General features: G+C 37.9%; 1 protein-coding gene and 1 long non-coding RNA gene across 9 annotated transcripts in view; one reads left to right on the top strand and one right to left on the bottom strand.

Moving 5' to 3' along the window:
• UBE3A (ubiquitin protein ligase E3A) overlaps positions 1 to 11,844 on the bottom strand; it is a 104,525-nt gene extending 92,681 nt beyond the window's left edge. For 5 of the 8 annotated variants that reach the window (XM_077123990.1, XM_077123989.1, XM_077123992.1 and 2 more), the window contains exon 1: positions 11,276 to 11,843. The gene's annotated coding sequence lies outside the window, so the exon portion shown is untranslated. Of the gene's footprint in view, positions 1 to 10,104; positions 11,010 to 11,275 lie in introns of those variants that run through there. The other 3 variants (XM_077123986.1, XM_077123991.1, XM_077123987.1) reach the window with 3 other exon arrangements.
• Positions 3,605 to 6,354, top strand: LOC143652394 (uncharacterized). Its single transcript, XR_013160606.1, has 3 exons — positions 3,605 to 3,755; positions 5,607 to 5,678; positions 6,188 to 6,354. It is a non-coding gene; the product is annotated as an uncharacterized LOC143652394 (long non-coding RNA).
• Positions 11,845 to 17,807: the final 5,963 nt, after the last annotated feature.

The following is a 17,807-nucleotide window of genomic DNA, read 5'->3' as shown; positions in this document are numbered from 1 at the left end:
ATGGAATATTCTTTGTGACAACATGGATGAACCCTGAAGATATCATGCTGAGTGAAATAAGTCAGACACAAAAGGACAAATGTTGTCTGATCTCACTGATATAAAATAATGAGAATAAGCAATTTCATAAGAGTCAGAAACAAGAATATAGCTTACTGGGGCCAGAATAGAGATAGGGAAAGAGGACTTACCATTGAAATTATTGAAAGTTTCTATTTGGTATATGGAAACATTTTGGTAATGGATGCAAAACACTGAATATAATGAACAGCACTAAATTGAATTTGGCTAAAAGGGGAAATTTTTAGGTTTTATATATATATATATATATATATATATATATATATATACATATACACACTACAAAAATATTTTTAAAAGATAGATATCACAGGATTGTAAAACACAATGAACCCTAATGTAAAGGATGGACTATAGTTAATTGTACAATTATAACAAGTCTTTCATCATTTGTAACAAATACATTATGCTAATGCAAAGTGTTAATAATATGGGGGATATACGGAACTCTGTATTTTCTACATGATTTTTCTGTAAAACTACAACTACTCTAAAAAAGAAAAAAAAAAAAAAAGAATGTTCCCAGAAACCCATCTTGTGCCCCCTCCAGTCACTACCCCACCCCAAGGATAACCATTATCCTGACTTTTAACAGCAAAAATTTGCTTTTCCTGCTTTTATATTTTACATAAACGGAAAATGTTATATGTTAGAAAAAAAGGAAATTGGCAATATCTAGTTAATTTTAAATGCACAAATGCTAATGGCCTAAAAATAATATTTGTAGAAATCTACCAAAAGAAATAACAGCAAATCACTGTTATAACGGCAAACATTGAAAAGAAACTAAATTTCACAAAAAGAAAAGGTTTCACAATATATCATTAACTCTCAGTTAGTTCCTATTCAGTTCCAAATACTGATGGAAAACATTTCTGTCTCAGATTCACTCCAGACAAATATTAAGATCTAATTTCCCACATATTTTAAACCACTCTTTTCCTTTCTTGTTACTTCCTCACCACCACCAACATGCCCCCTTTTAATTCTGCCTAAGCTTATATAATAAAATTGTCTTTTAGTGAAGTAGGCACCTGAAATGGTGCATAATTTAATGCAATAATTGAAAAGAATCCAGCTCCATTCTCACAGCTGCTCAGGCCAAAAACGCTGGTGTCATCTTTTATTCCACTCCATATTTCATACTTACATCTTGTCTATTACCAAACCCTATGTGGTCTAGTTTCAACATAAATCAAGAATTCAACCACCTTTCATTCAACCCTCATTTGTATTACCCTGTCCAATCCACTATCATCTCTTACCTAGATTATTGTAATGGCCTACTACTGGTATCTCTTATTCTGCCCCAATACCTTTCAATCCATATGCTCAACAAAGCAGCAAAAGACATATCAAACTATTTCATTCTTCTGCTCAAAACACCACAATGGCTTTCCACTCGATTCAAGGGCAAAAGTCAAAGTCCTTACTAAGATCTATAAGGCTCCATATGATTTTTACCAAACCATTATTTTTCTGAGCCTATTTCCCATTGTTGTCTTTGTTAAAGGCGCATTGGCCACCTCACTGCTCTTCAAACACATCAGGCCCTCTCCTACCTCGGGGTTTCCATATTCACTATGCCCTTCAGCTGAAATGTTCTTCTCATGGATTCACATGGCTAGTCTAGCTCTCTCATCTCAGTGAGGTTTTCTCTGTCCACCCTTTCTGAAATTTCCACTCATCCCTGTACCCCAAATACTTTATACCCCACTCATCTTACTTATTTTTTTTCTCCTTAGCATCATATAACACATATTTTACAAATGCTGTTTATCATTTCTCTTTCCCCCACTAAAATGTAAGCTCCACAAAAGCAGGGATTTTGATTGGTTTTATACCCTGCTATTTCCTCTGCACACAGAACAATTCCTGAACACAGAAGGTAGTCAATAAATATTTCTTAAGTGAATGTGGTAGAACTGCATGTAGCCATTTACCTGAAAAAATTTTCCTAATATACTGGTAAGAGAAAAAAAATGAGGTGTAGAGAATATAAGATAGATAAACAAAAATATACACAAGAAACTCTCAGAAGCAAAGAGGGGTAAATCTTCAAGACCTTGGTTTTGACAACGGATTCTTAGATGTGACACCAAAGGTATATGCAACAAAAGAAATGTGACACTGGACTTAATTTAAAACAGAAAGGCACCCTAAAGAAAGGGAGAAAAATTTCCATAGATCATTACCTGATAAGAGTCTAGTACCCAGAATAAAGAACCCTTAGAATTCAACAACTAAAAATACAAAAAAAAAAAAAAATCTTTTTTAATGCGCGAAGGACTTGAAGAGACATTTCTCCAAAGACATGTGCCACAAGCACATGGAAATATGGTCAATATCATTAGAGAAATGCAAATCAGAATCATAATGAAATATTATTTCATACCTACTAATCCACTAGGACTGGCTATAAGTATTGGAGAGGATGTGGAGAAACTCAGACCTTCATACAGTGCTGGTGGGAATGTAAAATGAATAGTTCAGTCACCGTGTAAAAATGTTTGGCAATTCCACAAAAAGTTTAATGTTGAATTACGATAGGACCTAGCAATTCAGCTCTTAGATAACACCCAAAGGAATTGAAAACAGGTACTCAAACAAATACTTGAACACAAATGTTAATAACAAACACCATTCACAATAGCCAAAAGGTGTGTATCAACTGATGAGTACACAAATAAAAGGTGGTGCATCCACACAAGAGTATTACTCAGCCACATAAAGCCATAAATAAAATGTTGATACATGCTATAAGGTGGGTTAACCTCAAAAACGTTAAACTAAATGAAATAAGCCAGACACAAAAGGCCATACATGGTATGATCCATTTATATGAAATGTCTAAATTAGGCAACTACGAGACAAAGTAGATTAGTGATTGTCAGAGGCTGAAAGAGAGAATGGGGAATGTCAGCTAATAGATACAAGGTTTCTTTTGGCAATAAAGAAAATATTCTAAAAGTAAACTGGGATGATGGTTGTACAACTTTGTATATACTAAGAATCACTATAATATATAGTTTAATATGGTAAATTTTATGGTATTCAATTATGTCAGCTGCTAGAAAAAAAAAGTTGTAGAATATGTATAGCATAATTCTTTTAAAACCCTAAAAAGGGAAATATACTACAGACATCTGTACTTCTTCCAGGCATTTTTTCATACATTTATACAAATGCAAACAAATGTTAACTTTAGGAATTAGCTAGAAATAGAAGAGGAACTTTTACTTCTTTTTATACTTAAAAAATATCTTTTTTAAATAAGGCAGTAGCTTCATTGATGGTTGATACCTATGCTATTTAAAGCTATTACGTACCCCCCAGAAAAGCCACATCCTTTAAATCCTCATTCAATACTGCTGGGTGGAATCTTTTCGATGGTTTCCATGGCCCACCCAATTGCGGGTGGTAACTTTTGATTAGATAGTTTCCATGGAGATGCATCTCCACACATTCAAGGTGGGGTTGCCTACTGAAGCCCTTTAAGAGAGAACCATTTTGGAAACAGCTTTAGAATCACCAGAACCAACAGTCACCAGAACCAACAGAGCTCGCACAGTCAGAGACCTCTGGAGATCAAGAAGAAAAATACCCCCTGTGGATTTCATGAAACAAGAAGCCAGGGAGAGAAAGCTAGGAGATGCTGCCATGTGCCCTTCCAGGTGAGAGAAAAACCCTTAAATTCATCAGTCTTTCTTGAGTGAAGGTAACCTTTTGTTGATGCCTTAATTTGGACATTTTCATGGCCTTAGAACTGTTAACTTGCAACTTAATAAATTCTTTTTAAGAGCCATTCCAGCTCTTCTATATTGCATTCCAGAAGCTTGCAAACTAGAACAATACCCATAAAAAACGAAAACAAAATGATGGTGGCTCTCGAGTGTGCTGCTATTATTTCTGTTGGTCATGGAGCTGGCTAAAGGAGGTCACTTTGTAGTTATTTAGTGTCTACATAGTGACTATATACTTAAGGTTTATTTGCTTTTATGTATGTGTGTGATATTTAACAATAGAAGCCTCTAAAATAATTTTTTGTTTTTTTCTTTTTTTTGTATTTCCTAACTTTCAAAAATAAGTTTTTTGAAAACTAAGTTTATACATTAATATTTGAGGACTGGAGAGTGGCAACCAACCACAAAATACAACACTCTTTGGAATCTGAAAATGGTACAATTTCTGGGAATTTTTCATGTTTTAAGGGAATAACAATCTAATATTTAAAACTGAAACTGCTAGAAAATCCAGGCAGTATGATCACTCATATATAAGAGTAGAATTTTGGGACCATACTCATTGTGCATTAGAAGAGAAGAGAAATCTCTTTCCAAAGTGAACCTCAGCCCTCCCCTCCTCTTGGGTCCTTTGAAAGCTTTTTTTAAAAGTAAGTTATATTTATTTACTTACTTATTTTACATGATTTGTCAATATTAGAATGTTATTTTCCCCCCTTAAATTATGTTTAAGTTCTTATTATGTGGCTTCCAACAAGTAGAGAATCTCATTTCGGTATCATCTCTGGGTTCTTTAGAAATTCCAAATTACTGGTGGGAGATGGGGGGGAGGTGTCGATAAGCAATCTCAGGGATTTTAAAAAGACTTTACTTTTTTCATTTTGAAGATACTCTGAAATATAGCACACTGCAAAATTATTAAACAAATATACAACAATGAGGTTTGAAATGTAAAAAATTCTGAATCTGAATGATCTTAAACAGCATATATTCAATTACCGATAGAGAACTGTCAGCTCAATTCAGAAAACCAAAAAAGGAAAATGTTACTCTTCATGTGAAACAGAATTTATCAATTAGTATAAGTGTCATATACAGTAAGCACTCTAAAAGATTTTTTTTTAATTTCCAAATTCAAACTTCAGGATATTTACAAGAGTAAATATTCAATATTCTTATTTATAGCACATGGTAATGTTATCAGTACTGGTGCAAACATACACACTGGCACAACAGAGTTCTGAAAAAAACAATACTAAGATAATTAGCAAGCTTTAAATAACCTGTAGTTCTCCCTATGACCCAACAGCTTTATATAGAAACACTGCTGGAGCATTTTATCCTTTCCCTTTCCCTTCTAAAAACAGCATGATGCTTTATGTCTGTTAAAAGACAGGAAAGTGTATTTGTTAGTAATGTGACAAGAAGACATCTGTAGTAGTATCTTCAGTGCTAAAAGTATCATCAGGGAAGAAAATAAAGAACATCAGTTTTAATGAGGGTGACATAGTATAAGCAAATGACAGCATGTGACATTTGTCCATACTAGATGGTACTTATTATATTATTTGTTATATTATTCTTTGTACTTTTCTGTATATTTATTTGGGAAAAATTAAGAATTTATTCTGCAACCCAAAGAATATAAAAATAAATGAGTTAGCACGGTGGATTATAGTCCACAAGGGCAATTCCCAGACTACTTTCTCATATTCAAGAGGAAGTATATTGAGGTAGAATATTAAAAGCCTGAAATTGATAAGCCATCCCTTCTGATAAAAGGAGACAGCAGTCATTTACGAAAGGACTGAGGAAGTACAGCACCGATGGTATCTTCATTCAGCCCGCAGCTATGTAAGTTGTGCGCAGCATTGCTCATCTAAAATGTGAAAAGGAACACCTTGAATTGCTGAAAGTATATAAAATGGATATACATTAAGAACTGGAAAAGGGCTATAAGCCTGTATAACACAAAGAGAAAGGTCAAAAGATGTTCATGTTATCTTTCTATAACTTAAAGGGATCTTTATGTTAACCTCAATTGACCCCGAAGGAGATAGAAAGATCAACTTGGAGAACATACTAAGCTTTTAAGAATAATAACATTAGACTACACAACAATTTCATTTAAGGATGATCTTATCCTATTTGAGTTAAGTGTTCAGGGCCCATTCACTACCTCCATGCTGTTATATACAGCACAAGTGCTGAGTTTAAGTAATAACGTTACATATATGACTCTTTTATATGAATCCTAAGCAATGTTTTACATGAGGTTCCTGCTCAGATTTTCTAGAATTAAAATTTCAGGAAAATCTTAACCGTTAAGGTTTTATGTCCCCTAAAATCCCTTTACCTTTCAGATCAACCTTATGATTTGCCTGCCAAACTGACACAAGAGGTCAACCGAGCAAATCACAGAAGGAATGTGACTTCAGATCAATAATAATATTGAGTAATGCAGCACTATTAAAATAACTATTATTCATTTCAAATTTGTCAAGATTTTAATAAATTTACACAATAAATATTTCCCAAAATAATCTAAGAAAAGGTTCATAATGTTAACGGAGATTAAAAAATTAAAAAATAAAGTTAATGGAGCACCAACGTGAAAGCAAGATTCCAATCACCTCTGTACTATGCTTTCTTGGGCAAGTCACTAAATCAGTTATAAGATCACTTTCTACAGTATGAATTTGCTTTTTCAAAAACAATTACACTCGAAAAACTCAATCCTCTAAAGCAAGGAACAAAGGCTTGGAAAAGTTAAATGACCAGCTTGAGAGCAATAGAGAAAAGATAAGCACAAGGTCTTCTGTCACTGAAGTCAGTGCTCCTTCCACATCAACAGTTTTTTATGGCTTTTGCTCACTGAGATGACACCCAAAGCACTAAAAACTTTAATTTTAGACAGTTTACCATCACAAGGCTTACAAAGAATAATAACTGAGTTTCAGCTAAACCTCATGTACAAACACCAGTAAATACAATAAGTCTAATATAACAATTTTCTTTTTGCCTTACTATCTGTGCTGGTTTGAAATGATGTATGTACCCTAGAAAAGCCATGTTTTAATCCTAATCCCATTTTGTAAAGGCAGCCGTTTCTTCTAATCCCTATTCAATACTGTATACTTTAAACTGTGATTAGAAGATCTCCCTGGAGATGTGATCTGATCAAGAGTGGTTGTTAAACTGGATTAGGTGACAACATGTCTCCACCCATTCAGGTGGGTCTTGATTAGTTTCTGAAGTCCTATAAAACAGAAAACATTTTGGAGAATGAGAGCAATTCAGAGAGTGCAGAAGAACGACATAGTCACGAGAAGCAGAGAGCCTACAAGCCAGCAACCTTTGGAGATGAAGAAGGAAAACACCTCCCCGGGAGCTTCATGAAACAGGAAGCCAGGAGAGGAAGCTAGCAGATAACACCTTGCTCGTCATGTGCCCTTCCAGCTAAGAGAGAAACTTTGACTGTGTTCGCCATGTACCTTCTCACTTGAGAGAGAAACCCTGAACTTCATTGGCCTTCCTGAACCAAGGTATCTCTCCCTGGATGTATTTGATTAGACATTTCTATAGACTTAATTTAACTGGGACATTTTCTTGGCCTTAGAACTGTAAACTAGCAACTTATTTAATTCCCCTTTTTAAAAGACATTTCGTTTCTGGTATATTGCAATCCGGCAGCTAGCAAACTAAAACACTATCCATGATGACGTTTACTTATTAAAGATAACTTAGATCCATGGGTGTCATTTCTGAATTAAATAAAAATGAAGCTGGCAAAGAGGTGCATTGTGTATTTATTAATAAGATTCATTAAACAATGTTATAATTTAATTATCTTCAAACATTGTCATAATGAGAATATATGGATTAAAACTATGGTGTCTTGAATTTTGCAGTAAATGTATTAAACTTTGTAACAAAACTAATTTTAAAATAAATGAACTATATTAGGATATATTTCTAAAGATTAACACTAATTATTGTTTATTTATATTTAACATAATTTCACTCCATTTCTTTTATTAGAAAAAAAAAGCCTCTTTCCTTACACTAAATGTTAGGATCAGAAGAGGTACCTTGGTGGCATCCTGAGAAAGCTGCTTTCTATTTAATAGTGTAAGAAACACCCACTTATCTCCAGAAGAATGGGTGGGTAACCACAAAGCAAATATTACTACTCCTAATAGGTAAGACAGAACATGTGCCAATGTAGGCAAAGAGCACTGAATGGGAGCATTGTCATTTTATGGGTGACTTTAAGAAAACCATTTCGAAGTTTTGTGCTTCAATTTTCTCATGTGGAGTAGCTGATCTCAGGGATAGGCAGACTCAAGTTTAAAATGTCTGTGAATCTATAACCAGAAGAAAGAATGATAATCATAACAGAAAAATATCATTTACAGGCAACTGATAAAGTATTCATATGATGAATATACACACATACATGCACACAACATACATGCACACAACATGCCAGATATTGGGTAGTGTGCTGGGACCAAGACATTTAATATACATGCCAGAGGTTGTATAAAGATTGCACATTTTACAAGTCTTAACATAGCATTTGGCAGGGGGAGGGGGAGTTGAGTCCACAGAACTTCCCTAAGATTGGAAGGACATGGGAGAATGAGGCTCTAATATGTGATGATAGGGCTTCACAGAAAAAGGTGTTACATGGAGAAAATCATTAGACTATAAGCTTCCAAAAGGCTGACATTTCTTAAGTCTCTGGCGCTCCTGCACCTAGTTCAGCTCATAGTAGCCACAGTAGGTACCTAATAAATGCTAATTGATCATTTACTGACAATTTATCACAGACTCTGGGTTACAGTCTCTGGTAAACACCTGAGTCCTTGCCCTCAAAGAGTGAGTTCACAATAATGAGAAAGAAAAAGGATAATACAATACAATTAATTATATATAAGGTGCTTTTAAACCATTTTAAGAAAGCTTCTAAGGTTATCTATTGGGTGTCTATGTTTTACGCATTTCATATACCTTAATCCTCAAAAAAACCCTGAGGTAGCTTTAGCCATCCCATTTTACAGATGACAAAACTGAGGCTCACCAAGATTAAATGACTTGCCAATCGTGAGATTGCTGGAATAAGGCCACAATTAAAAACAGGGTCTAATTTCCATTACAGATACTATGAGAGCTCTGATTATATTTTATCTTCACAGTTGGAGTGGGGTGAAAATTATCAAAACCAACCAAAACTCTGTTTCCTGAACCATCAAATTGTCCAACCTTTATTCAAGTAGTTTATTTAAAAAGCTACTTTGGAAAATTTAGCTTCACTATGAATTAGAAAGCTGATTTTTTAAAAACTGCATATGCATTTAATATAATGTTTATTATAGGTCTATATATAAGAGTGCATGGGGAACATAACCAGTAAGGACTTAAGAAACATTTGGATACATCATTTCAACTTGGATTGAAAAGTTTACAGACAGTTTTGAAACATTTCACTGCTTGCAATATTGAAAACAGCAAATTATTTCGGATTTTTTCAAAGGAAAGTGAGAAGGGTATTAAAATAGAAATAACCTCAAGTTTCAGAAATCTTAGCTATTAAAATCTCACAGGTCACAGACATTTTAGGCACCCAATAAATCTTAGTAAGTATACTGGGGAAGTGGGATGACAATGTGTTAATATGTTATATGTCAAACACACTGCAGGTACACAATAAATTTTGTTGAAGGGACTGGGCAAGTGGGATGAGAAGTGTTCTCAAACCTCTGACTAGTAAGTACCCGTACTTAAGAAATTAATTTTAAGCCATGAAAAAGTTTCAATATAAGAAAGATAAAATAAAAACACCTTACATAATATCTGAAAAGACATAAAAGCACTATATTTTTATTTTTATAAATTATAGGCAGATTCCTCAGGGATGGGACAATGTCCAGAAAATGACGTACATACTACCACTCACAACAGTTAATAAATAGTGACACAGTAAGACTTCCGTAGTTTACATTTTAATTTTGTAAATGAGTTATTCATTTAAGTTTTTACTTTTTTGTAATGCTTAATAGTGTTTATTTAAAGCACTTCTTGTCAGCCTTAGGACTCTTCAAAAGCATCATTAATATTGCATTCATCTCATTAAAAATGCTATATATACCTTAGACTTAAGAGTCGGGGTCTAATTCCAAAGCTCTCTCATGCATATGACAAAACTTCTCTTCTTTTCTCCTGAGTTGTAGATTTTATTTCATGGCTTGAAAATAATTTAAGTAAGGGTACTTACTAGTCAGAGGTGTGAGAACACTTCTCATTCCACTTGTCCAGTCAATTCAACAAAATTTATTGTGCACCTGCGGTGTGTTTAACATGTAACATTTTAATGCTTGTACTTCTTAAACTTTAGGTCATTTCTAGTTCACCTTCCTTCTCCCCACCCCCAAAATGTCTGGATAATTAGTTGCTTCTCTCAAATACTGCAGGAAATGGAATGATGTAAAATTATTGGTTAAATTCATATTTCATCATCACCGAGGGTTAACTTTGGACAATAAATCCCATCTGCTATTAGTTTACTTTATTAACAGCATTTTAGCCACTTAATTAGAATTCTAATCAGATTCTGTATTGTCTCTATTTTAGCACACCCATAAGAAGTTTTTAAAAATTTAGAGACTAAATTATCTTTCTAGGACGCTAAACTTAACCAAACAATGTCTGTACTACATCTATTTTTAAAACCCTAATGGCCTAAAGCATTTGTCGTATTCGATTTTGGCTTTTCCAATCAAAACCTGCACACCAAAATGAGCAAAGTTCCCTTCCCATTCTCTCAATTAAAAGGAAAAAGAAAAAAGGGGGTGGGGAGCAATTATTTGCAGGTCTGCATTTAATACATTCTCTGGCAAACCCACTAACTCGCATTCAACTTTAGAATCTTGGCAACGAGGAACACTTGAACAGTCTGTGAACGCAACCCTGAGGCTTGACACGCCAGTTCCTCCGTCGTCTTCCCTTCCCATCAGTCCACCTCCCCAAACCCCAATTCACCAAGCATACGCCTGAAGATTTCTTCACCAAGAGAGTCCAAGACCTCGAAAACATCGAGAGCGCTTCCCTTGGCAGGGAAAGGACAGCTCTTTCCTGACCTGGACCCTGGCTCAGCCGGCCTTTCAGCGAGCCAGGCCTGCTCTTGCAGTCCTGGACGCCCCACCCCAGGCTCGCTCCTGTACCCTCAGGCAACAAAACCCTCCCTTCCGCGCAATCAGGACTGACAGTTACAGAGGCAGCAAGCTCTGCCAGAAGGGGCCTAATTCTTGCACCGGCCCCCCGAGACTACGCGCCCCCAAATACTCACCCTGGCGAGAGGTGGAGGGTTCAGCCCGAGAGGACAGAGGAAAGAAGGCCGCGCCCCACTCCGCCTGGCCCACCCGCTAGGCCTCTGACAAGACACTGACCTGCCGTCGCTCCCGCGCTTGGGCCGCGGACCTCGTAGCGGCAGCCGACTCACTGGTCGTCGTCGCCCTCTCCCGCCGTCTCCGCCCGCCGCCTCCGCCCGCCACCGCCTCGTTCCCCTTCGCTGCCGCCGCCACCGCCGGGGCTCATGCGGGACCCGCGCTTCCTTCTTTGGAGGCCGAGGCCGGCAAAGTGGCTAGGGACGCCGAGGACCCCACGCTCGTCGCCAGCTGTTGCTCTACCGCTGCCTGTCCACACCGGGGGGGCTGCGGGCCTGACTGGCCGGGGATAGGCCGCGAGCCGCTCAGAGACCGCCGGGAGGAGAAGCCGAAGGAGGCGCCGCCGCCCGCGGCCGAAAGAACCGGATCGGCGGAGGCGAAGCAGAAGGCGGCAGCGGCGGCAGCTGTCGGGCGCCGGGCCGGTGGCTGGCTACGTGGCGGCGGGGTGCGCGAGCGAGCGGAGGGCGGGTTATCGGTGCCCTGTCGTTTCCTGCAGTCACCCCGAGCCCAGCGCCACCATCTTGGGAGAAACACAGAACTCGCGGCCGCAGCGCAAGCCGGGAGGACTGGATGGGCGGGCTGAGTATCCCGGCAGGCTGCGCGCGCCGCGGCCTGGAGAAGGCTCCGGTCGGGGACGCGGGGACGCGGGGCGGGGCCGGGACGCAGGCGGGAGGGCTCCGCGCCGCAGCCTCTCCCAACCCCACCGTCTTTCCTAGCCCGCTCCGGTTGCCGCCGTCCGCCGCGCGCACACACACACACACACACACACACATACACACACACACACATACACACACACACACCTCAGTGCAATCGCCGCCGGCGCAGGGATCGCTGGGAAGAGGAGGTATCCCGCGGCTACGCTGAACCTCTCGATGTTCCGTCGCCATCTTGGAACTAGGCCGGAGAAGCAATTCTGCCACCGAGCCGGGCTGTCAGCGATGCAACAGAAAGCGGAGGAGATACTTTCCGGAAACCTCCTTAGTCTTTAGGAGGGTTGGAGAGCCCCCTTGTCCACCCACCCGAGAAACGTGCTGGGACTTGGTCGCCCCTGTTTTGTCTGGAACGAGTCGTCTCCAAAAGGCAGCAGAGATGGCACTGATAGCCCCCAGCCCCGAGGCGGGATAGAAACCTCCTTCCCTGCTAGATCTTTGATCCCATCCTCTTTCTACCTGAAGCCGCCCATGTAAACACTGCGAATGTAGCCCGAGAGTGTGGGCCAGCTTTCAGAGGCCAAGGTCATCTGCTTAGTCCTCTTGCTTATTACAGGATGTGTCACTAGTTTACAAAAGAAGAAAAGGTAAAAGTCAGTTAACTGCAGTACTGATACATGTAGGTTGTCTCTGAAGAGATGTGGCGTCTTGGTTGACTCCAGTTGCTGTGTTGAGGTTAATTTTGATCCTACTGACAACTGAACCTATTTAAAGCCATGCAAATTGAAATCATATTTGGCATCAGGGTCCTCGTCTTATTTTAAAGAGATTATTTATGGCTTTGTAATACTTGATAACAAAGCTGTAATGATATCATGAACAATTAATACTCCTACAGGTTTTCAACTTTGCCAACAAACTCTTTAAACAGTGTTCCTATTTGATGGTAGCATAACATTGTGCATATAATTAGCAGTAGAGAAATATAGATCTGAATGTGGCTAAAACGGGAAATGTTAGAATGCAGGTATACAAATAATAAAAATTTTTTTAAATCCATGAAACTATACCACACAAACAGGAAACCCAAAGTTAAACCATGGGCTAAAGTTAATAGTACAATTATCAAAACGTGCCATCATCAATTGTAACAAAGGTTCCACAACAAATGCAAGGTGTTAATAATAAGGTGATATGTGGGAATCCTATATTTTATGCATGATTGTTCTTAAACCCACAACTACTATAATAAAGGGAAAAAGGCACGTTAGAATAAAATATTTGGAAAATTAAGGAAAGCCAGTAAAAAGAATATTGTGTGTTGCTCCATTCAAGCAATATTCAAATTTTTATGGATACAATCATATATAGCAGTATAGTTTTGTAAGTAATATTATTAGAGTATCCTTTTTTTAATATAGGCAGGAATAATTAATAGAACCCCTCTCCCAACTATAGAATATTTAACCAGCTATTAGAAATAAGCTGAAGACATTTAGATTATTCCAGAATTGAAAGCCATGTCCGATTTTATGATGTTTTAACTTGGGTCCTTATTCAGTTGCTACTTCTATTTTCATTCACTCCAGTTACAGAGCTTCATTTGGAAACTACTTGCAGTTGTATTTTATGGAGGGAAATAATCTTTTAAAGGTTTATATTTATCTTTATTTTGATACATAAGCCAAGAGGAATGAAAATCATTAAAGACTTTCTTGTTAGAACTAAAAGCAAAATGTTACCACTATAACATGTGAAGACACTTTTTAGCTATTCTACTTTCTCTTAAGTAGAACTTGAATAAATGAATGTTTTAAAACTTGATGTATCAAAATGTGTCTGAAATCCCTGAGTTCCAAAAAGGTTAGACTTGAGGGAAATAAATCTACTCTTAGTTAGATGTCTAAATGACTATCCAGTTATTTATTAAGATATTTTGATGTTAGTAGGGCCTCTTTGGAATCTCGGAAATTACTCATAGCCATTTTAGTTCATTAATGTTAAATATGTATTCTTGTGTGTGAATTAGCACCTGGGAGACTCATAGCCTAAACCTTTTAGTTCATTAATTGTCTCCCATTTAGACCCATGTTTTTCTTCAGGTGTGTCTTCCCAAAAAAATTACTTGGTATCTAGTAAGTGAGCAGTAAATTTTTTAGACTATTTTAGTTAAAATGAGATCCAGTCATTTCTAATGATTTTCTCATTTCAGGTGTAAAGTGAAAGTGTAATTTAATTTTTTTCAGCATAATGCGTTAATTCCTTAAACAAACTTTGAGCTTGTACTATTTACAAAATACTGTGCCAGGCCTTGAGAAAGAATAAAAGATCAATAATCCCTATCCCTGTCCTTAAGAGCTCACAGTTCAAGGGGAAGTCATACCTGGCCACAGTAAAACTGTGGACAGTTTATCAGAGTAATTCAGTTCTTTAATGATCATGAGAGAATTCACTAATACATTTTTTTTTAATCATCTTGCTGTAAATTTCTGGTTGTATTAGTTGCCTAGGGCAGCGATAGAAAATTACTACATCCTGGGTGGTTTAAAACAACAAATTTATACTTCTACAGTTCAGAAGGCTAGAAGTCCAAAACTTGGGTATTGGCTGGGTTGGTTTCTTCTGGAGGCTCCAAGGAAGAAACGATCCCATACTTTTCTAGCTTCTGATGGTTGCCTTGGTATTCTTTGACTTGTAGACGCATCCCTCAGGTTTTACCTCCATCTTTATATCGTCATCATCTCTGTATCTATCTGTGTGCTCTTCTCGTCTTTTAAAGACACCAGTTATTAGATTTGGTAAGATTTTATCTCAAGATGCTTAACAAATTATGTCTGCAAAGACCTTATTTCCAAATAAGGTCATATTCTGAGATTCTGGTTAGGCTTGGATTTAGGGGACACTGTTCAACCTACTACACCGGTGATGTTAAAATTTTCATAGGGCTATTTTGGTTCTTTAGCTTTCTTATTAATGGGAGTTACAACAGATTAATTAAAGTGTAAAAACATGGGCAGGCCACAGTGGCTCAGCAGGCAAGAATGTTTGCCTGCCATGCCAGAGGACCCAGGTTCGTTTCCTGGTGCCTGCCCATGTAATAATAAAAAAAAAATGTAAAAACACTATTACTCAGCATGCCCCTGGATCAGGATTAAGCTGAGTGCCTGGATGAAAAGAGGGTCAGATATGGTGGGGTAAAGTCACTGTTGCATACGTTACTTGGTAATAACACTTGTTTTTAGGCTACATCAAAATGTTCAATTCCCAACTATTGAAAGAAACTAAGCTTTCATTATCTGATTCGCTCCCTATATTTAACTAATGTTTTTGAAGCAAAATTAGTTCCATGTAGAAGAGTACCTGGCACATGGTAATTATGCACTAAATGTTAATGCTTGCTGTCTCTGTAAACCAACATGGCAGGTGAACTCTCTGTGCTCCCCCCTACCTGGGGCATGTCTCCCAGAGGTGTGAATCTTCTTGGCAGCGTGGGACTTGACTCCCAAGGATAAGCTGGAACCTGGCATCATGGGATTGAGAGGGCCTTCTTGACTTAAAAGGGGAAGAGAAAAATGAGACAAAGTTTGAGTAGCTGAGAAGTTTCAAACTAAAGAATCAAGAGGTTTTCCTGGAGGTTGTTCTTATGCATTATGTAGATAATCTTTTTGGTTTATGTTACATTGGAGCGACTAGAGGGAAGTACCTGAAACTGTTGCGCTATGTTCCAGTAACCTTGATTCTTGAAGACGATATATAGTTTTTACTGTGTGTAACTATATATAGTTTTTACAATTGTGAAACCTGGTGACTGGCACTCACTTTATCCAGTGTAGGGGCGGATGAGTAAAAAAATAAGTATAGGAAATAAATAATAGAGGGGGAATGCGGGGTAAAAAAAATTGGGGTTAATTGCAATACTGATGGTCAATGGGAGGGATGAGTGTGGGATATGGGATGTATGGGCTTTTTCTTTTTCCTTATTTCTTTTCTTGCAGTGGTACAAGTGTTCTAAAAATGGACAACTATGTGGTAATGTTATGGGCCATTGATACTTTGGATGGACTGTATATGTGTGAAGATGAATGTGAATATTATCGATATCATTATTTACCATTACACACTTCACAGCTTTACACCTCCACCCTTACCCCTACAGATCTATCTAAATCTGGACACCTCCTTACCTCCTGCCTTCTTCCTTTCTAAGGCAATATTTTTTTTCTTTTTTGGCATGGGCAGGCACCGGGAAATTAGGCCTTTTTTTTTTTTTGTCTTGTTAACACTTCATCATTCCATCTCCAGTCAATAATCTCTCCTGCTCTACTGAATTTGTTCCCTTGTATTTATAAGAATTTTCTGTGCTTAAATTGCCACTTCCTTCCAAGGCCCTCTTCAACTACTAAAATTAGGCTTCTGCCCCCATTTTACTCCACTTTGCTTGTGTTAATGTCACTAATGGCAGAACAGCCAAATGCAAAACACAGTTTTGCTTGTAACTAACATTTTTGCAGACTTCCATACTGCTAACCACTGCCTATTGGAAACTGCTCACTTGGCTCCATACCCTACATTCTTCTACTTCTTCCTAAGTCTCTGGCTACTCTCCCTCAAGTCTCCTTTGCAGACTCCTCTTCCTCTCCCTGCTCTTTGAATGTGATTCTCCCCAGGTTGTCATCCTTGGTTCTTTTTGCCCCCATTATTCTCCTTATCTCAGAATGTTCTTTTATGAAGCAAATGTGATCACATTGCTTTCTTGTTAAATCTGTCAGTGGCTTGCCATGGATAATATCCAGACTCCAGGAACAGAGGTTATTAGATGTGGCCCCTACCTCCTTTCCAGCCCCATCTTCTTCCGCTCTTTACATGAATCCATTGTTCAAGCAATACTTAAACACTTTAGGATGTTTGGAGCCCCTTTATATAACCTTCATTCTGCCTTCTAGACCAGTTCAAGTATCTCCTCTGAGAAGCCTTCTCTGATTTCCTCAAATAGGGTTTTTGCTCCCACCTCTGGGTCACTCTCCCCACCACATCACCTCTCAGACATTCCTGTTATATGCACTCTTATACTTGCACTTTTCTCTCCCCTTATGTTCCTTGAGAGCTTTGCTTGGATTCCAGGTACCTATCTCAGTGACTGGAACCTGGTAACTCAAAAAAAAAAAAAGTTTGAATGAATGAATGAATCAGCCCTTGCAAGGGTAAGGGGTAAAAGAAAGGGAGAAAGTTAAGAACTGAGAAGAACGTGTCTAGTAGAAGACCCATTTACTGAACTGACACATGATAATATGACACATCTTTGGATGTTTCACTGTTCAACTGTGTCTAGGTACAAAGGTGTCTGCTTGTGAAATTCAATAGGGACAGAAAATTTAGGAAAATTAATTTACTGTGAGAAATCTTAACTTGTCCATTCAAAAGGTGTATAATATCATTTAACTGAAAATTGTGAACTCCAGTAACTAGGTAACGGACAGTATCTAGTCTTTCAAGACCTCAGTATTATGATCTATAAAATTAAGATTTTGAACTGGATAATCTATAAAATCCTCTTGAAACTATTACTTTTTCAACCACTATTTTTCATTAATTGCACCTGTATCCAAGACTACACGTGATAGTCTTTCAAGCAGAAACATGGAAGTCCTATCAAATCATGCTTCAACCTTAGCCATTTCAACCTCCATGAGCCTGCCTTAACCCAGCTAGAGAATAGGTGGAAACCTGGAGAATGGTTTCATTGAACACCAACTGTTGCTACTGCTAATCTAAGCCTTTCTGAATGCAAGAGTTCCACTCAAATCAATGAAAAAAACCATTAGAATTTTGTTTTCCAACAAGTGTATCATTCACATTGTATGAACTCATTCACACTGCATCTG

Source organism: Tamandua tetradactyla, chromosome 12 (assembly GCF_023851605.1).
Source record: "Tamandua tetradactyla isolate mTamTet1 chromosome 12, mTamTet1.pri, whole genome shotgun sequence".
Taxonomy (NCBI): domain Eukaryota; kingdom Metazoa; phylum Chordata; class Mammalia; order Pilosa; family Myrmecophagidae; genus Tamandua; species Tamandua tetradactyla.
Note: the sequence above shows the minus strand (reverse complement) of the source record. Positions and strands in the feature narration are given on the sequence as shown.